The sequence below is a fragment of the Lepus europaeus genome, chromosome 3, assembly GCF_033115175.1.
Source record: "Lepus europaeus isolate LE1 chromosome 3, mLepTim1.pri, whole genome shotgun sequence".
NCBI classification, from domain to species: Eukaryota; Metazoa; Chordata; class Mammalia; order Lagomorpha; family Leporidae; genus Lepus; species Lepus europaeus.
In genome coordinates this window covers 126,306,779-126,329,363 of record NC_084829.1, presented here as the reverse complement: position 1 = coordinate 126,329,363, position 22,585 = coordinate 126,306,779, and positions in this window count along the sequence as shown.

The following is a 22,585-nucleotide window of genomic DNA, read 5'->3' as shown; positions in this document are numbered from 1 at the left end:
AACCAAGAACTTGAGGCTGCATCTGCTGACTCCCAGGGTGCATATTGGCAGAAGCTGGGTTGGAAGCTGAGTAGTCAGATTTGAACCCAGCACTCTGATAAAGGATGCAAACATCCTAAGTGACATCTTAACCCTGTACCAAATGCCCATTCCTATTTATATTTCATAGAAAATTGATGTAGTAGCTGGTGCCTCGGCTCAATAGGCTAATCCTCCGCCTTTCGGCGCCGTCACACCGGGTTGTAGTCCCAGTCAGGGCGTCGGATTTTGTCCCGGTTGCTCCTCTTCCAGGCCAGCTCTCTACTATGGCCTGGGAGTGCAGTGGAGGATGTCCCACGTCCTTGGGTCCTGCACCCGCATGGGAGACCAGGAGAAGCACCTGGCACCTTGCTTCAGATCAGAGTGGTGCACCGGCCACAGCGGCCATTGGGGGGTGAACCAACGGCAAAGGAAGACCTTTCTCTCTGTCTCTCTCTCTCACTGTCCACTCTGCCTGACAAAAAAAAAATAAAATAAAATAAAGAAAGAAATAAAATTGATGTAGTAATTTTACTATTCGATATTGTTAGTAAAATTTTATATTGTAAATAACACTAATTGAAATAAATTTATGGTTGTTTAAATTAAATCGATGGAGTTCATTTGTAGAAAAATACCACATTTTCGCTTCAGCCAGTTTTGTAACAGAAATTTATTATGTTTACTTAACTCAAGAAATGGAAAGAATAATTTGTTTCAAGAAAAGTAAGCTGTTTAATAACCTGACATTTTTTAAAGAAAGTTTGGCAGCAAGATAATTTTAGTTTTAAATATGAAGGAAAAATACTTTGGTATGTATATCATGAAACATACCTTGTGATCATCTTGCACGGTAGATATTTATTGGTAAGACTTTTAGAACTACTTCAATAGAGTAACAAAATCAAACTGAAATTTAAAAAAAGCCGAAACTAAGATTTCCACTATACACTACTGACACACATTGTAGAGGAGGTACAGCCACATAAGTGTAGCAGAATAAAAATATGATCAAAATAAGCTTCTACAAAAAAGCTATCATTTCCTACTATGAAGAGCAATGATACTTATTATTAGATTATTAAATCTATACTTGATTAATGCTGATGTACCATGAGCTGTAGATACAATAATTTTTATGAAGGTTTCCTGAACCTTGAAAGTTATTTCAAATGTTGCTCCAAACTAAAATGACTGAGAAAATTTTAGTTAGTGTGAAACTTCGGAGAGCTTAAAGGAAACAGGCGGGGTGTCTATAGTGTTGAGAAATTTAGAAGAAAATTGTCTCACTTTACTTCGGCTGCCTTAACAAAATATCACAGACTCAGAGGCTTAACCACCTGAACTTTGTTTTCTCACACTTCTGGAAGATGGAAGTGTGAGATCAAGGTGACAGCATGGTTGGTTTCTGGTCAGGGCTTTGTTCCTGGCTTATATAAGGTTTCAGAGATGGGAGAGGATAATTCTTCCTCTTATAAAGTCACCAACCCTACTAAATTATGGCTCTATCTTATGATCTCACTTTGCAGTGATTATCTGCTAAAAGCCCTGTTTTCAAATACAGTCCTGTCTTCAAATACAATCCTGTCTTCAAATACAATCCTGTCTTCAAATGCAAGCACTGTCTTTAAATACAACTGGAAGTTAGAGCTTGTACATTTGAACTTTGGGGAAACACAATTCAGTTCATGCAGAAGGTGATCATCGTTAGTACCTGTAGTCATAGTGTGCAGGTCAGCATATGAACAAGATCTCTAAGCAAGGAACACCTTCTAGTTTTTGCAGTCATTCTCCATGAATGTGTGATTATGCACTTTTCTTTCTTTCCAACGTGAACCGATGCTCATATGGGATGCCAGTATCTCAGGCATTGGCTTAACTCACTGGGCCACAACACCAGCCCCATAAATAAATCTTTTAAAACAGTGTTCATTCTTATGGAAAGTAGAGTTAAACTCAAAAAAGAGAAACAACATTTTTCCTGTCTTTTGATCTGCTGGTTATCTTTATACAGTGAAGCAGGTCTTCGCGTTGTTTCCTTGTTCTCTGCTTACCTCCATCTCCTTACCATAATGTACACAATTTTTAAAGATTTTTTTTGCTTTGACACTGGAACACCATTATTGCAAATGAATAACTGAGTGGAAAAAATATATGTTCTTTCATGTGTATCAAAATAACATTTGAAAATAAGCAATAATTTCTGTTGTTATAAGCCTTGATCTGTGTATATGGAAGATTCAATGGCAAGCTCATAAAATAGAAATTCCACATATCCCTGGAAAACATTAATTTGTATTATTAAAAATTTCCTGGGGTTGGATCCGTAGCACAGCAGGTAAACAAATGTCTGCAGTGCTAGCATGCTGTATATGTGCTAGTTCTAGTCCTTGCTGCTCCACTTCCAATCCAGCTCTCTGCTGTGGCCTGGGAAAGCAGGGCAAGATGGTCCAAGCCCTTGGGTCCCTGCACCTATGTGCAAGACCTGAAGCTCCTGGCTTTTGTCTATCCCAGCCCCATCCAAAGCAATCATTTGGGGAGTGAATTAGCAGATGGAAGATCTCTGTCTCTATGTCTCTGCCTCTCTCTCTCTCTCTCTCTCTTTCTCTGTGACTCTGCCTTTCAAATAAATTAATTTTAAAAAAACGTTCAAAAAATCTGAAAGTCTCTCATTTACTCCTGATTCATCAGTTAAAATGCAAATATTTTGCAGATACTATTGCTAACTATTGTTTTTTGTACTTTGAAAGTTAAAATTTATATGTATAATATTTGTAGTCACTGAAGCTGAGTGCTAGAAAACAGTACCTCATTTTAAGATCTTGTAAGAAACACAATTTCTTGTGTTATAGTAGTTTTCACAATTTGCTTTAACTGTTATTTGCATATGTGAATATATGTGCATATATACAAAGGTGAACACTTATATATCTTACCAATAATATTGGAAACTGTGGAACAGTGAATATGAATGAAACACATTGCATCAAGTTGACCCTTTCTTCTTGGTTACAAATTCTATTCTCTGTAGAGTATAATAGTCGGTCTTCCTATTTACATCACTATTTTTTCTTCTCTTTGCATATGCACGGACACAGGAAATTTTAGAGGTGGAAGAGGTTGTTAAAATGATTGACTCTACAGCTAGCATAACAGACAAGAAAAACAAAGCAAACAAAGAAGAAATTACTGATGAATGATAATGACAGAGTCAAGAGAAAGACTCCACTTTTATACATCACACCCAGAGTTCTTTTTACTGAAACATTCTATTACAGTTATTCCACCTGATGCCTTTACTCACTCTGTCCTTACCATCAAGACTTCTTATTCTCTTTCTAGTTTGCCTCTGTAAAACTGAGCCCCCATCAAGTTTTCCATTTTGTCCTCCATGTCTGCCTTGGCCTTTTTTGATGTAACTATTATGTTTCATAATTCCTTGGTTGTGTGAGCTCAATTTTAAGGTGATAACAGTAATAATATATTACTTAAGGTTATTTTCATCTTTCTATATACCTGTCATGCCACAAATAGTTTCATATTCTCCTTTCATTCCTTTGAGAAGCAAATATTGTCTTCATCTTCTGTATATGACAGCTGAGCACAGGAAGCATAAGTAACTCATCCAACTTCAGATGGAAAAATGATAATTTTGCATAGAAGCCTGATCTTATTTCATTGATTTTAAGCGGAACATTGTCCTATGTATATTTTTACTCTAGAGCTGGGGTGCATATTATAATTAGTAGTACTTTAATCTTTAATCTCCTTTTGTAAGGCTTTTTATTCTTCAAGCATATATCATGCATGCCATATAATGGATTATGTCCTAGATTTAAGGAAACAAGTTCCAAGTTCGTTGCTTTGCATCAGTCCAGTGCTCCAGTGCTCCAGTGCTATTCACATGCAAATATTTGCAGTCTGGAGTTGAATTAACACTTGAGAAGATGGTGATTGTAGATTAACCTTAAGCAAAGAGGGTCAAATGAATAATGGTGAGGAACCCAAGATAGCATAGTACCATTTTATCCTTTGGAAATCCTCTCTACTTACTGAACTTGCATTATCAATGCAAGTATTTTGGGAGTTGGAGATAAAATGACAGGAAAGGCAGACCCAATCAGTGTAATCTCTTCCCATAGGTATTCATGGGAAATATTGCATTAAAAATAAACTGCTGCATGAAACTGTTCATGGTGAAGGTAAAAGAGGAATTTAAAAACTAAATCATGGGATGCACATGCCAAAAGAAAAAGCTATTGAGAGAGTGCACTTTTAATTTGGAAGGTGGCTTTATTTGAAAAGAAGCAAGATAAGCAGTTAAAGTCAACCATGAATGGTAATCAAGCATCTGTACTTTTTATGGTTCATTATTTCTTAAAATAGAATTAATTTGCAAATTGTCAGAATTGATGGGATTTGTAGAGCAGTGAACTGAATTGTAATTGCCAAGAACTGTCTGTCCTTTTGAAATCATTCACATTGCAGTATAAGGGCTACACTGTCTCTGCTATGAAGTTCCATCTCATGTTGTTTATAATAATTCATTATACTCTGAACATAATTAAATTTACATTCTAGTAAAGACAAAATGCTAATAACCATATTAGTTTTATAAATTTTGCTTTATATTTTTTCAGTTTTAATCATTTTAATTCTACTTTGAAACCCATGGTGTAAAAATTTTCTTTTAAATCTGAGATAAATTGCTATTGTTTTAGATATTTCCAGGAAAGCATTATTCAAGAAAGCATGACATGCCAGAATGTCTGATACATACAGACTCAACTTTTAATCACTGAATGACCAGACCTCTTGAAAAACAAATCATTGAGTTCTGAAAGACATAAAAAGAAAGTACTGATAAGAAAAGGAGAAAAATAAGGATTTATTTAATTTGATGTCACACAAACTATATTTTTTAAATGTTAAAATGTAGTTTAGGTCAGCTATGGTTAATGTTAATATGAACAGTGTGTCTCACTAATTAGTTTTTATTTAATATGAAGTGAAATAATATATTTTTCCAATTTGGTTGTAATTTTGCCAATATATATACGAAAAGAAGTCAGAAAAAAGGAAGGAGGAATAATGATATAAAATATTCTTTTTCAGAGTTAACAATATCTCTAGGAATTATTAATATTCCTCCTTTACATATGTGTAAACTGAGAAAGAGTAAATAGCTTCCCTAAGTTAACATTGCTAGAGAGTAGCATACTAAAAGTCTGTGAAACAGCAATGCCATGCTTTTTGTTTATTTGAAAGGTAGAAGGAGTTTCTTGATTTCTTTGTAGATTCTGGTTATCAACCCTTTATCTGTTGCATAGTTTGCAAATATTTTTTTCCCATTCTGTCGGTTGCCTATTCACTTTCCTCACTGTTTCTTTTGAAGTACAGAAACTTCTCAATTTGATGCAATCCCAAATGTTAATTTTGGCTTTGACTGCCTGTGCTTCTGGGGTCTTTTCCAAGAAGTCTTTGCTGGTACCAAATCTTGCAGGGTTTCTCCAATGCTCTCTAATAATTTGATGGTGTTGGGTTGTAGATTTAAGTCTTTAATCCATGTTGAGTGAATTTTTGTGTAAGGTGAAAGGTAGGGGAATGCTTCATGATTCTGCACGTGGAAATCCAGTTTTCCCAGCACCATTAATTGAATAGACTGTTCTTACTCCAACAATATTGAAACAGTATTTTTACACTTTGTGTTTCTGTGTGGGTGCAAACTGATGAAATCCTTACTTAGTATATACTGAATTGATCTTCTGTATATAAAGATAATTGAAAATTAAAGAAAAAACTTGGTTTTAAATTGGAAATTGCATAGAAAATTCATCATTTTTTAAAAAATATCATGTAGGATCTCTGTCCTTAATGTGCTGTACATTGTGATTTAATGCTATAACTAGTACTCCAACAGTATTTTTCACTTTGTGTTGCTATGTGGGGGCAAACTGTTGAAATCTTTACTTAATATATACTAAACTGATCTTCTGTATATAAAAAGAATTGAAAATGAATCTTGATGTGAATGGAAGGGGAGAGGGAACGGGAAAGGGGAGGGTTGCAGGGTGCGAGGGAAGTTATGGAGGAGGGGGGAGCCATTGTAATCCATAAGCTGTACTTTGGAAATTTATATTCATTAAATAAAAGTTTAAAAAAATAAAAAAGAAAAGAAAGGTAGAAGGAGAGAGACAGAGAGAGAGAAGAAAGGAGAGAGACAGAGAGAGAGAGTTGTCCACCTGCTTACTCTCTACATGACCAACAGTAACCATAGCTGGGCCAGGCTGAAGCCAGGAACCAGGAACTCCATTAGACCTTCCCAACTGTGTGGCAATCTTGTATTTACTTGAGCCATGAACTGTAGCATCCCAGGAACAGGAAGCTGGAATGGGAAGAAGAACTGAGACTCAAACCTACACACACCAATATGGAATACAGGCTTCCCAAGTTGGGGCTTAAATGCTACTCCAAGTGTCCGTCCCATTGCCAGGCTTTTAATCAATATACTTCAGATAAGTGTCTGGAATTCTGAAATGGAATGTTTACTCCACCTACCTCAATGTTCCACATCCCATTACAGCGGCTAAATTAAAGACCAACCAGTTGTTAATGAGGAGGCTAAGCAGCTAAAGCACTCTGATACTGTTGGCAGGGATATAAAATGGTACTACAACTTAGGAAAACATGCCATAGTTTCTTAAAAAGCTATACATAAAACTTAGCATATGATTCAGTAGTTTTACTTCTCTATTTTGTAACAAAAACATTCGTATAAATGAAAACTTGTATACCAATGTTTATATCAACTTTACCTGTAACAGTACCAAACTGGAAACAACCTAAATGTCCATCACGCGTGGATGGATGAATACATTGTAGTACATTCACGTAATATAATGAACTATGATATACACAATAATATAGATAAATTCCTAAATAATTATGCTAAGTAATTCCAGCATATAAAATCTAGAAAATGGAAAATCATCAGTAGTAACAAATCAAATAAGTTGTTACCTGAGGGAGTGAAGGGGTGCAAGAAAATGTATTACAGAGTGACACAAGGAAATTTTGAGGAGTGATGGAGCTGGTCATTTATCTTCATTGTGTTGATGGTTTTACAAGTTTGCAAGTAAGTTAAAAGCATCGAATATGTGCATTTCACTGTATGTCCTTTAGAACACAATAATGTTATAACAAATACATGTGAAAATTAAAACCGCATACATATTTTGAGCATTTGTGCAAGAATGACAAATTACTAACCTAATGTTTCAGAGCTACATTTCCATAACTATGTTATAATGACCTTAAACAGCTCTAATCAAGTTAGCAACTTGATTCAAATACAATGTCTTCACTAGACCGGTCAAGGCCTGTGGGTATGCCTACAAGGTTTGCTCAGATCCCAAACAATTACTAATCAACTACAATATGCCTGAAATTATTTTGAGTTCAGAGGACAAATGGATATGAACAAAACAAATAGGTAGCGTAACCTCAGGGAGTTCATAGTTTGAAGTAAAAACAAATAAATAACCATTAAAATCAAATTAGCTCATTGCAAGCAGCAGTTTAGAAAATGAAATAAAATGGAACTGTCTTGGAATAAAATAGATCAGAGTACATCACATGAAAAAGAATAAATCACGTTTGGTAAACTTAGTTCTACATAGGTATGTATGTCTGGATTGCAACAATATATCAACAGTTTTTCTTATATAAAGGATAGCCAAAAATGTAGAATCACTAGTGCTAGTGGAGGACCCATGGGTGTAAAAAGTAATATAGAAAGTAATGGAAGAAGTGAAATGATAGAAGTTTAAGAGCAAAGGAAGATGTAATGATAAATACTGCATGAAGAGACCAGGAAGACAGTAGCAAAAATTTTTGTTCCAAAAAAGGAAAGAGTTAAAGAGGTTAGTAAGAAATTAGATGAAAAGAGATGAAGAAGAGCTTTACAGTTTGGGGTATAATAAATCAACCTGTTCATTGAAAATACCTTATTCAAAGATGACTAAAGTAATACTTTTGAAAGCTCTTTAAGATCAAGAGAGCAATCAAGGCAACCTGCTTTCGAGGGTTTAAGATTACAGACAAAGGAAAATATCCTGACATAAGTCCAGCATTCACCATTACTTTTTCCCTTCGAGCATTTGTGGGTAATGAACAGTGATCCAAAAGTCCAAGTCCAGAGTGGCAATTCCAACCCTGATCTGTCTCGCAGGTTGATGGAAGCACAGTTGGAGCTTGGGACTACCAAGGCAGCCAGGACTTCAGAGATCAAAGTCCAGAGACAAGGGACACTGATAATGAGTCTGACATTCTGTACTCCTGTTTCTTTGAAGGAGTGTGCCTATTTTTAAACATTTCCAGGTCAAAGCAGCCAAGTTGGAAGGAACAGGTAAAGTCTAAAAACCAAACCTGAAGTCTTCCAATCTTAACAGGAAAGAGATACAAAGAGGAGAGACCCTGGCCAACACTGCAGGCTTCCAGTAATCCTTGATGATAATGTCAGAATAGTCACTATCTTTCAAAGAGTAATGACTAGGATAGGGAACCAAGCAGACTTTTGGAATGTAGCAATGGTACATTTCTTGATCTGATGGTAATATTATGAAAATAGTCATTTTATGAACATTTATGAATACACATGTGATTTGCATATGTTAACTTTGATAAACAAGAAAATCATTGCTTGCCATAAAGATAAATATGAAGTATAGCTAAGATAGTATAAAAGAAAGGACTTTTATCACATTGTTTATATAAATAAGAAAGCATATTTGATTGGAATTGTAACCAGACAAGGAAAGGAGTTTTGACAAAAATGAAAATTATAGATAAAATATTATTATGTCTCTCTCCATTATAGTAATTGCACTGCACTATTTGATACTTTCCAATCGAGAGTATCCACTGTTGGGGAATTAACTGGGAAAAGACAAGAGAAGGCACGATACTTACCATACTTTTAGTATTGCATTTATATTTATCTAAAAATATGAACAATACCTAAATTAATTAGTTGAAGCTACGAATACCAGAAGGTCCTAAGGTGAATACATTCACAGAAGGAAAAGCCAAAGCTTGAAATGGCTGTGTGGAGCAGATCTATGTGAGACTGCTATATTATCCAAGACAAAATTTCATTGCCACATATATTTTATTAGAATCCTAATTCTTTTCAGTCTCCAGCAGAGCAGTAATGGTATGACAATGTTTTAATATTTCTTTAAGTACCCTTTTCTCGATTTCTCTTGGAGAAGCTGTCATTAACATTTGGTTTACTTTTGTAGTGGCAATATTTTTTCCATTGTTTGGCATGCTAAGACAGCAACTGATTCATGTGGAATCCTTGGGCCAAGTTCTGCCCTAGGATATATATGTGACCCCCTCTAACTTCAATAGAGCTGCATGCAGACATCCTCAAATGGAATTTGGCTGCTGTCCATGATAGTCAATAGAATAGGAGTCACTGAAGTCGATTTGAGCTATGCATGGAAAAACTGATGGTTGAAGATGACCTTTAAGGATTGAAAATAATCTGAGCCATTTATTTGGGAAAGAAAATCAAAGGCTAAGATTTATAATAAATCATAATTTCTAGAGTTGAGTAGTTTAATCAACCAGTTATAGTACACATATATTAAAATACCCATGTGACAAAAAGAAAAGAGTGTAGCTTCTCATACAAGTATAATACTTTTGTTCACAGAATAACAATTCAAATAAGGAAACAAGAAAGTATCCATTTTCAGGTGATTCCATAAAAACCACATTATTTTAGCAAGAAGAAATGCTATGATTTAACTAAATCTTTAACAGAACTTGTTTGCATGATTATTTAAAATATACATTTTCCGGACTCTTTAAAGTTTGTAACTTTTCTAAAAAAAGGAATAATTACAATGGAATCCATTTTATAAAGTTGGTCATAAACAAATAACATATAAGCTAACCTCTTCTGAATCTCTAGCTCTAATGCTAGCTGAGGAAAAGCTAGATCCCTGTTTCTATGGGGCACATGGTTGTCTGTAGTGTTTACTTCACCTGGGACCTCCTGAAATAGCACTTAGAGTAATTTATTCTATCTTCAGGTGGGGCTTGTTTGCCTTAATACACCATCTCCTTGTAGACAAGGGTAACATCTTTTCAAAAGTTATTCTCCTGGCCCAGATTCAATATGATTTGTTTAACCTCAAATTCTCATTATAAAAAACTAAATATTCAAAAACTATGAAATATTAGAAAATACCAAATATGCTTTCACAAACACCATTATGACTCACCCTCTCCTCTCCTCCATGCCTCCCTCCCTCTTTTGTTCTTGCTTTGTTTCTTTTTCCTTCATTCTGTGCTTCCTTCCTTCCTTTCTCTTTTTCTGTGTTTTTAAAAATTAATTCTCTGCTATACCATTTAAAAATTAAATGAAAGCGTGTTGAGATATCAGCTATATACTTCAGCATCATTTCCTAAGAATTAAGATCTTCTCTTACTTAACCACAAATATTATTAATTTCATCTGCAAGTGCTAACACTATTTCTTTAACATCATCTGTGATAGGTCAATACTTAAATTTTCCTTATCATTCCCAAAATATCTGATGGTTATTTTAAGGTTCAGGATTCTATCAATAGTCAAGTATTACATTTTCTTCTAACATTTTTTTTAAAAAAGAAGTATTTATTTATATGAAAGGCAGGGTTACAGAGAGGCAGAGGCAAGGAGAGAGAGACAAAGAGAGAGAGTAGTAAGTCTTCCATCTGCTGGTTCACTCCCCAAATGACCACAATAGCCAGAGCTATGCCAATTTAAAGCCAGGAGCCAGGAGCTTCTTCCAGGCAGGGGCCCAAGGACTTGGGCCCATCTTCTACTGCCTTCTCAGGCCATTGCAGAGAGCTGGATTGGAAGTGGAACAGCCTGGACTGCTACTGCAGCCCATATGGGATGCCAGCACTGCGGGTAGCTTTACCTAGTAAGCCACAGCTCAGGCCCCCTCCCAACACATTTTAAAGCAAGGATTTTAGGGGCCGGTGCTGTGGCATAGTGGGCTAAGCAGCTGGCATCCGATATGGGGGCAGGTTCAAGTTGTAGCTGTTCCTCTTCCAATCCAGCTCTCTGCTATGGCCTGGGAAAGCAGTAGATGATGGCCCAAGTCCTCGGGCCACTGCACCCACTGGGAGACACAGAAAGAGGCTGCTGTCTCCTGGCTCCTGGCTTCTGATCAGCCCAGCTATGGCTGTTGTGGCCATTTGGGGAATGAACCAGTAGATGGAAGGCCTCTCTTTCTCTCTCTCATTCTTTCTCTCTGCCTCTCAGTAACACTGGCTTTCAAATAATTAATTAAAAAAAAAAAAAAACAGAGATTTTAGCATCCCTTGGTGATCTTGTCTGAAGCATATTTTCTTTGAAATTTTAATTATGAAATAGTCTTTTAAAGGGAACATAATGATTATGCTTAGTTTCTTGTACTATAAAACAAATTTGAAATTAACTTTTGAGAATAAAGAGGAATCACCGTTATCACATATATTAATAAGCTATTTATTCAATACATTTGCTTACTAAGTCTGATATGATTTGATACACTCTATGTCAGTGGAGATCCCAGAGGTTGTAATAGACTGAGATGTTATAAATTTCCAACTAGTACGGTATGGCAAGACCTTGCTGAGTGTCGTGGGTGTTCCTATGAGACCCGAGAAAACCATATCTTAGGAGTAAAGAGTGTGCCCAAGCTTAAGTACTATACTGTAGGAAAAGATGCAAAACCAAAACAGTAGAGCCTCAACAAATAATAAACCCAAGCATAAAAGAGTTGAGAGTTAGAAGTAATTTAACTGCCAAAATAAATATAAACACATTTAGAAGGTCACAGTATAATCGAAATACCTTGCAGGGTATTTTCCACAAAGTCCATGTAAAACTAAAATTATGTAAATGAAGGGAATAATAAGTCAAAAGAAACAGACCTATAAATGTCAAATGTGTTGTAATTAACATAAACTTTACAGTTGTTGAAACACTAAGAAGAATATTGACATAATGGGTAAACAAGTACAGATACAATAGAACCAAACGGAAATGCTAGAACAAATGAGTACAATATCAAATTAAAATGGGCAAAACAATTGGAAAAAAAAAAAGCCTGGACCTCTTATACATTGGTGGTGGGAATGTAATAGTGCAACCAGTTTAGAAAAGAGTTTGCTAATTCTCTCTGTACACTTACCATATTATCCACCAATTCTACTCGTAGATATTTACCAAGAGAAGTCAAAACAGAGGTCCAGGGGCCAGTGTTTTGGCTCAGCGGCTTAAGCAGCAGCTTGCAACACTGGCTTCCTATATCAGCACACCAGTTAGAGTCCTGGCTGCTTAGCTTCCAGTCCAGCTCCCTTGACCCAGGTGCCTGGGGCCCTGCTAGCCATGAGGGAGATTCAAGTGGAGTCCTAGACTCCTGGCCCAGGCCTGGCCCAACCTCAGCCACTGGGGCCATTTGGGGAGTGAACCAGTGGATGGAAGATCTTTCTCTTTCTTTCTCTACTCTTTCTCTGTCACTATGACTTTCAAATAAATAAGCAAATCTTAAAAAAAAAAAAAAAATGAAAAACCCAGCAGATGTCCACAGAATGCATAGTCCATGATTATTTGTAGCAGTTTTACTCAAAATAGTTAAAACTTGAAAACAACAAAAATGGTAAATTATAAATCAAATTTGGGGTCTAATGTTGTGGCATAACAGGTTAAGCCTCTCCCTGTGATGCCAGCATCCCATATAGCACCAATTTGAGACCTCGCTATTCTAAAGGCCTGGGAAGGCAGTGGAAGATGGCCCAAGTGCTTGGGCCCCTTCACTCATGTGGGAGACTTGGAGAAAGCTCTGGGATTCTGGCTTTGGCCTTGCTCAGTCCCAGCCATTGTGGCCATTTGGGTAGTGAACCAGCAGGTGGGAAGTTTCTCTCTCTGTCTTCCTCTCGCTGTAACTCTGCCTTTCAAATAAATAAAAAATACATCTAAAAAAAAATTGGCTATCTCCAAACAATTAATTTCTAATCAGCATTAAAAAGAAAAGAACTACTGATACATTCAACGATGGAGAAAAAAAAATTAAATAATCAAAAAGAGCTAAAGATTGTACTTACCATGTGTTTCCATTTATCTGAGGTTTATGAATCAGAAAACTAATCATACCATTGGTTGTCCATGGCAGATTAGGACTAACTGAAATAGAGGAGATATTTGGAATGATAAAAATTTTCTATATTTTAAATGAGGTAGTGATTAGATGGGTATATATATTTTCCAATCTTATTAAATTGTACATTTAAGGTTTGTGAATTCTATTGTATACAAATTTCTTCTACATAAAACATTAAAAAAAATTAGGCCATTTGTATTAGTCCATATTTAAATAAAAATAAACATTAAATATTTCATGAAGTAACTAAAAATACATTGGAATTTTACTCAACATATATACAGGAATATTATATATGCAGTCATGTTTCAGAACATCTCTAATATTATTTTTTCCAAGAAGTATCAGGAAGCAAGATGTCACATTTTTGCTATTTTTCATGTAATATATTTCTAATTTTCAATATAATTTCTTCTCTAACTTATAGATTTTTGGAACTCATTGCTAAAATTTGAAACACTTGAGAGTTTTTAGCTTTTTTTTTTTTAACAGAATCTAGTTTAATCCTACAGTGTTTGGGGAATATGTAGTACATGATTTTATTTCACTTGGCATATTATCTATTTGGGGAAATCTTTCACATAATATCTTAAAGAATAGCAGTATGTATTCTATGGTTGTTAAATACAGCTTCCTGAGTAAAACAGATCAAGTTGCAAATCATGTTGCTTGAATCTTCAGTACATCTCCAGGAATAAATAAATCAGTAGATGGGTAGATGTAGATATAAATGTGTATGTATATGTCCACTTTTTCAGTAACTAAGAAAGTGCTACAAATCTAACATGATTCAGTCTTTGTCTATTTCTCCTTTTAGTGTTGTTAATTTTGGCATTATAAATTTTAAAGCTATGTCTATAGATGCACATAATTTAAAAATTATGTTTTCTGAAGAATTGACACTTCTGTTAGAATACAGTGTCTTCTGCCTCTTTAGTAATACTTCTTGACTAAGGTCTACTTTTTCTCACCCTAGTACAGTTACAACTATCTCTTTTTATTTAATATTTGAATGCCTGCTTTTCTGTCCTTTTACTTCCAATTTCTGTTTTGAAGGTACTTCAAAAATTTAATGGGAAAATGAGATTAAAAGATATATTTATCTTGGTGCAATTTTTTTAACGTTATGCATAAGTTTTTCATACTACTAATTTTCTGTGAATGTTTTAAAGAGACTTTACATATTTTTGTAAGCATATTTTTTGGTAAGCATTTTGTGTTTTGGTAGGTGTCACTTCTTCTTCTTCTTCTTCTTCTTCTTCTTCTTCTTATATTATTATTACTACTATTCAGTCTACCAATATTTTGTTATTTTGCTGGTTATTTGAGAGGTAGGGGGAGTACCATGTGCTGGTTTACTCCCTAAATGGGCTGGAGCAAAGAATTCAACCTCAGCTCTCTCGTGTGGGTGGTTCAATTACTTGAGGCATCACCCCATTGCCTTCCAGGATCCACATTAACAGAAAGCTGGAGATACAAAGCTAGGTCCCAAACCCAGTACACTGATGTTGGAAGTGTATGACTTCACAGATGTCTTAACTGCCACTGGAACCAAGAGGTCAAATCCTTGCCAAATTATAACATTTTCCTTTTAATAGTTATTACTCTGTTTACAGTGAATGTGATAGAATAGAATTCAACAACACATAAGAAAGATCATCTACCCAGACCAAGTGAGATTTATCCCTGGTATGCAAGGATGGTGCAACGTTAGTAAATCAATCAATGTGATACACCACATAAACAAACTGTAGAAAAAAAAAACATATGATCATTTCAATAGATGCAGAGAATGCATTTGATAAAATGCAACACCCTTTCATGATGAAAACTCTAAGCAAATTGGGTATAGGAGGAACATTCCTCAATACAATCAAAGCAATTTATGAAAAACCCACGGCCAGCATCATATTGAATGGGGAAAAGTTGGAAAAGTTGGAAGCATTCCCATCTGGTACCAGACAGGGATAACCACTCTCAACATTGCTGTTCAATATAGTACTGGAAGTTCTAGCCAGAGTCATTAGGCAAGAAAAAGAAATCACAAATAAGGGAAGGAAGAAGGAAGAAGTCAAACTATCCCTCTTTGTAGAGGATATGATTTTTTATTTAAGGGATCCAAAGAACTCCACTGGGAGAGTATTGGAACTCATGGAAGAGTTTGGTAAAGTAGTAGGAAATAAAATCAATACACAAAAATCAATAGCCTTTGTATACACAGACAATGCCATGGCTGAGAAAGAACTTCTAAGATCAATCCCATTCACAATAGCTACAAAAAAATTCAAATAACTTGGAATAAACTTAACAAAGGATGTCTAAGATCTCTACAATGAGAATTATTTTTCCTGAAAAACTACCTTTAATATTTCCTTTAGTGTATGTCAGGTAGTGACCAAGTCACTGTTTTTGTTTGTTAAATCTATCTTTATTCCATCTTCACTATTCAAAAAATATCTACTGGGTGAATAATGCTAGCCTTAAAGTTACTTTATTTCAATATTGTAAGATGTAATTATGTTCGGTCTCTGGCTTCTATTTTTTTCTTTTATAAAGACAGTTATTTAGGGTTTTTTTTTTCTTTTTTTAAAAAATCCAGTTTATACATGCTTTAGGATATTCTCTGAACTTCAGATTTTAGTATATTACTATAATGTTCTTAGACATAAAAATATTTATAGTTATCTTGTTCAGATTCTTGAATCTATAGTTAGTTTTTGGCAAGTTTTGACAAACTCTCAACTAGCATTTGTTCAGTTACTTATCCTTCTTTTTTGGTTTCCCTCTTGTGATTCCAGTTACTTTAGAACATTTACAATGTCTTTTGTGTCCTTGATTCTCTGTTCTGTTTTCCCATTTTTGTCTCATTGTGTTTTAGTCTGGCAAATATCTGAGTTCATTAAGTCTCTTCTTTCCTAGATCTAATTTGCTAGTCAATCCATTATTCAGTTCTTAATTTCAGTTTTTGCATTTTTCTTCAAAATGACATTGCTATAGCTCCCTATTCTTCAAGATCCTAGCCTCTCAATTCCTGCCCAACAAAGAAGCCCTGAAGTGCAAATTCCATCTTCCTTGCAAAGGAGACTGTTTCAATGTCCAGGCCACTACACAGTTTGGTGCCCTGCTGTGTGAATCAGGAAGTGCTCCAGCAGAAAATCCATGACATCATTATAGGATTCCTCTCAATGTTTGCACTCTCCTTCTCTCCAGCATCTTGCCCCATAGTTGCCATGGGTTCTCCCAAATGCTTTCAAACAGCTGAGGGCAGGGCAGCAGGGTTTGGTCTGTGGATTTCCCAGTCTTTGTAGTTGTTCTTAGGGAAAGGACTATCTCATACAGCACTTCACAGTAAGAATCACAGTATGAAAATAGCATCTGCACTCAGAATTTTTAACTCATATCTCTAATTTATGGAAGTTGGGGAACATAAAAAAGAATTTTCTCAGTCAATCAGTTTTCTAGCCTTGTAGTTTATCTCATGTCTCCAATTCCTTTACACATTCTGAGTCTGTTTCCTTTTAGCCAGTCCAGATCAGGGTGAAAGAGAAGCACTCAACACTGTCTAGCAGCATATATCCTCACATCCAATCCTTTTATGTTTCAAGTGGTTCTCAATTCCCTATATGATATGTATCTGTATCTATATATATCACCTAAATCTATATTCATAGTATCTATATTTATATAAATTAGAGGAAGAAAAGAAGTAAGCCATGTTAAATTAATACAGTTATTGTTAACATAATATAATTCAAATTTTCAAAACTGGACTCCAATTCCTCATTTCAACAGTCCCCTTTCTAAGACTGATCTTTTAATTCAGAGTCCTTTAATTTTGATTCTAAGTAAGATCCCCTATTCTTAAGTTCTTGGTTTAGAAATCAAAAATGAAATCTATAACTTCTGTTTACTACAGGATTGGCTTCTTCCCCAAACATTCTTACCAAAGAAACTTTGCTTAGTTCCAGAGGGTTATTTTCTTAGTTAGCAGATACCGTTTTGAAAATCCATCTCTGTCCCGGGCTTTGCTGCCTGAGCACATAAATGGTTGCTGCCGACAGTGCTATAAAATAATTAGAGCCTGGGGCTGGCAATTACACTATGAGGCAATCTCATGTGTGTTTTTTTTTTTTTTTATGCTTGAGAATTATTTTAGCTTCTTTTTGCAGCTCTAAGCCTGGGTAAATGTATAGGAAAAAGAGATCTGTAACTCAAAGGATTTGTGATCTTAAACTTTTGTATTTGATTACATTTGAATGCAATTATGGAGGCTTGTAATGTAATATTTTCTTTCTACTGGATGAAAATTACAGATATGTAATATGAGTTTACTTACCTGATTGCACATTAACGTTAATACTTTCAGATAGCCTGCGGCAAGGGCAAAAAGGAAAAGGCTATGTTGTTTGGCTTGGAAGGAAGTCAGGTATATCATTGGTTAAGCACTGTCTGTTTCCTACAAAGATGCAGCTTTAATGTAGAAATGGTGCAATAATATGATTTACTTTAAAGAGAGAGAGATCAACTTAATAGCCTGAACAGGAAAGAAACCATCCTTAGCAAAGGTTAAGTTCTCAGTTGTTGTCAGAAAAACCTTGATTTGTGGAGATTTCTCTCCATTGAAACCCAAGTGTTAGGTAATTAGATGATATGAAAACTCAGGTCCTTTGGCCTTTTTTGGCTAAGCCTTTTAAGTTAGAGGCTTTCCCAATGAGGGTGAAATCTTGGTCTGGTTATGGGAAAGGAAAATCCAGTCTCCAAATAGTCCTAAGATCATCTCTAGCACTAACGTTTAGAACCCTTAGGATGTAGAAAGTTCCGCTGGTAGTGCAAAAAAGCTGTAGTAATTACAGTACCAGATCAAACAATAGAGGAAATAATAGCTGGGTGTAGGAAGCATCTTAATACACTTACGTAGCATAGGAAAAAATGATTAGTACTAACAAGCACAAAAAAATCTGGGTTATGTTTTCCAGGGAAGTAAAAATTTGAGGGATAAGAAAAAGGCTCCTGTCCTCCAGGAACTCACAGTCTGGGAAGAATATATACGTTATGTCCACAGTGGAGCTGGTGGTGAGTATGGTCACAAAAAGTTCAGCAATTAACAATGGAATATAACCCATGGATTCTAATTTTGCTCATATTATAATGCGTTTTGATATTTTAAAATGGGTAGTTTTGTAGATTCATTCCAAAATCATTATTCAGCATCCCACATCTGACTAGCACATTCCAATCCCTCAGCTGAGTCTAATTGAGTTTGAAGATTGACTTATGTAAGTAATAAGGTTATTCACGGACTTTGAACACTAAAGTATATTGATCTCTTTGTTCTTAGTTCCTTTCTCCTTGTTTGATATTTGTCACTATTTGAATTTATCTTTAATTATATTGCATCAAACTCACTTTTCTTTTGCTTTTAAGTATTGAGTGCTGCTCCTATAGGGAAAGTCAGCACATCATGAGAGTAGACCTACATGCAATGTGAGCTCTGAAGAGTGACAATTGGCATACACAATAATTAGCCAAAAAAATTTCTAAGAAAGATTCCTCATGAGACTCTATCAGGAAACAGGATCCCTATCACTCATTTTTTTCCAGGGTCACTGAACTTCATGTTCAGTTTTGCATCTACATTTTTCTAATAATATAAACTTACTACCAGTAAATAATCACTTAGTACATCACAGAAATATAGTATCAAACAAACATCTCTGTTAGTTTAGCCAAAGAACAAATAATAATTGCATGATATAATTTCAATCTAAAATTTATACATTTATTTAGCATTTTGTTTTATATGAGTTGTTAGAATCTCAACTACAATCTTTCTCCACTTAATATTACTAATCCAAAAAAAATCGAAAGCAAAATCAGAAAAACACACATAGCTATTTACAAAATATGTATATAGTTGGTTTCACTATAATAGCTGTATTTACAATAATAAAGCGTTTAGTAACAACTTGATATCCCATACTTTTGAGTAACTAATTCAATAAGTCAGTATTTGAGAATATCTGTAAACTACCTTTGAGTGTAAGATCACAGGTTTGAAGGTTGTTTGATCTAGTGGTTAAGGTGTTGCTTGGTTGCCAACATTGCTTATCAGAGCACGTGAGTTTAAGTCCTGTCTCCTACCCAATTCCAGCTCTCTGCTACTGCAAACCCTGGGAGGCGGCAGGTGATGGCTGAAATAGTAGAGTCCCTGCCACTCATTTGGAAATCCTAGATTGAGTTCCCAGCTCCCAGCTCCAGTTTGGCCCACGTCTTCTGTTTGAGGACATTTGGGGAGAGAACTAGCAGATGAATGATCTCTCTGTCTCTCTCTCCTTCTCAAATAAATAAATAATACAAAAAAGCTTAAGTGTTCTATGTGTTATAATTGATAATAACATAAATAAGCTTTCAAATATTGGAAATGTTTAGAACTTCAAATTTTTTTTATTTTTTATTTTTTTTATTTTTTGACAGGCAGAGTGAATAGTGAGAGAGAGAGACAGAGAGAAAGGTCTTCCTTTTTGCCATTGGTTCACCCTCCAATGGCCGCTGTGGCCGGCGCATCTCGCTGATCCGAAGCCAGGAGCCAGTTGCTTCTCCTGATCTCCCATGTGGGTGCAGGGCCCAAGCACTTGGGCCATCCTCCACTGCCTTCCTGGGCCATAGCAGAGAGCTGGCCTGGAAGAGAGGCAACTGGGATAGAATCCGGTGCCCCAACCCCGGGACTAGAACCCGGTGTGCCGGCGCCGCAAGGCGGAGGATTAGCCTGTTAAGCCACGGCACCGGCCCAGAACTTCAAATTTTTTAAAAAATGTCTTTTTCTTATCACACTGTGTGCTTTTGAACTTCATTTTTATTTATTTGAGGTGGGGGCCGGAGGAAGGGAGAATCAATATCTGCTGTCTGCTGTTCCACTCCACAAATGCCCACAACTGGCAGGGCTGAAGCCAGGAGTTGAGAACTTCAGGCACTATCTACTGCCTTCCCAGATGTGCACTATCAAAAGGTTAGATTGGAAGCAGAGTAACCAGGACTCAAACAGTGTATTCTGTTATGGAATGAAGGTATCCCAAGTGGCCAGTTAACCCACTCTACCATAACACCCGAATCCTACAACACTGTTTTAAAATCAATGTGTATTAGATTATACATTTCACCAAGAAGAAAACTGTGGGACACTGGGGTATGGCCACTACTGATCCCACAAATAAAAAAACTCCAAAAAGAGAGATGTAAGTGAAAATATTTGCTTTCTCTTTGGCATTTACCCTAATGTAGTTTATGTCATCATTAATTTTGCATTCAGATTTTATAGTCATTTCTTGAGTTAGTTGATAAACAAGAGATGTCAAAGAAAACATCTTATTTTCTTGCTAACTGATATACTACAACGTATTTATATTAGTAGGAGAATGTATCTGCAATGCTTGGGGTCTGTTCATTGGTGATATGACAAGAGAACACAAGGTCATGGAGCACACCAGTTTCAACTACAAATTTTCCTGATGTGGATTCTCAATTTTGTTTGCCTTAGTTTGAGAGTAGCAAATAATTGGGGTAACTTGATGGCTCTTGTCATCAACTCAAGCAATATTCAGCTGTGTGCCTGATGACATGAAGATAATTAGTCTTCATTTTAACTGAAATAACAATATTGGATGTATATTTTTAATGGTCTCAACTTTTAATTTTCTAAAAGTTTAAATGAATTTTATTACGATATGTTGAATGCAAATAATGTAATATAATAATATTCAGAAGGAAGGATTCTAAAGCAAACAGATCCAGAACTAGTACAGTGACTCAAACTTTTTCCATTCTTTCCTTTTATCTTTCTTAGCATTTTGGCTTATTAGCCTTCTGCTAAATTTGCTTAGTATTCACACGATTGCTGCTACAGTTCCAAACATCATGGCTTCACACAGAAGGGAGAAATGAAATAGAAAAATGGACAGCTTCACAAAAAATCTCTCATTTATCTGGGAGATAAATATTCCTGCTAATACCTCTAGTGCTCTTTTTACAATATTTTATATCTTATTTTCAGAATGAGATTATTTGACCATCCCTAGATCATTCATGGGAAAGAAGTTGTGCTTTTGTTGACTGGTTGTAATAAAACATGATTTACCTCTTGAAAAGCAGGAAAGTGTGTATCTTCCCAGTAACAGATCAATATTTGAATAAAAGAGTTCTACTAGTAAGGTATACATGTATATATGAGAAGAAGCTAGAATGCTTTGACTTGGTCACTGACAGAATCTACATTGGATACCAATTAGGCAGTAGAGTTCTGTGGAATCTTAAAATGGAGAATGGTATTAATTAAGATGAAATTAAAATAAAGCTTTCACTTGTTCTCCTTGGGTCATAGTTTCCTTCTGGCCTAAAGACTTATTGCATCAATACCTGTTTACTGGCTGTTCTTACAAATATTGACATAATTCACTTGGCATGTGTCCATGATAATATCAAAAGCTCCATGAGAAGCTAAAATATAAATAGAACACAAAATGAAGTCAAGGTCATTTTCTAGGCTCAGAAAGATTGTGATTTTAATGTGGGGAAAAGTTTTGGATAAATATTTATCTTATTAGAAATAGCAGTCCCTCAATGTTCTTTTGGCAAAATATAGAAAGGCTCTTCTAAATGGCTTCTAAACTTCAGCAGGAACGTAGAAACTCTTCCAGTTCAATGAGATTTAAAATCAACAACAACTATTAGCTTATTTTCATGCATGAGAAGTAAAATTCAATAGTAAATTACAAGTGAAAATTTCAACAATAAGAAAATGTGTTTGTTCTTTGGGAGAAGGATATTTAGGGCCCATAAGGATTTGATTGATTATTAGATACTTTGTAGTACTTCTTGAGTCACACATCTGGCAATTCGTGCTTGATTTAGTACTTCAGAACGTCATTCAAAGAAGGCATTCATAAACATTAAAGATCATTAAAAAATAACAAGATTTTTGTACAATAGCTCAGAATTCATTCTTTTCATTTTATTAAACAGACATAATTAGAACTTGTGAAAGAAAATTTGTTTCAATTTTTGACTGCATATTAGTCTATTTTGTCTCAAGACAGTGTCAAGGAAAAGTTTGTTGTCCCTTTTTATGTAATAAATCATACAGTGAACTTGGAAGAGAACAAAGAAATCCCAGGTTATCAATTCTTTATTTTTTTACTTTTACTCTGTATTGGCAAATGTTGTGTATATAGTCTTGGAGACTGGTGTAGTTTGTTTTGCTGTGTCTCCAGTCTACTGCAATTTAGAATGGGATAGAATTTTTAAAAAGTATTTATTTGTTTATTTATTTCCATTTCATTTGAAAGGCAGAGAGCTAGAGATGAGAG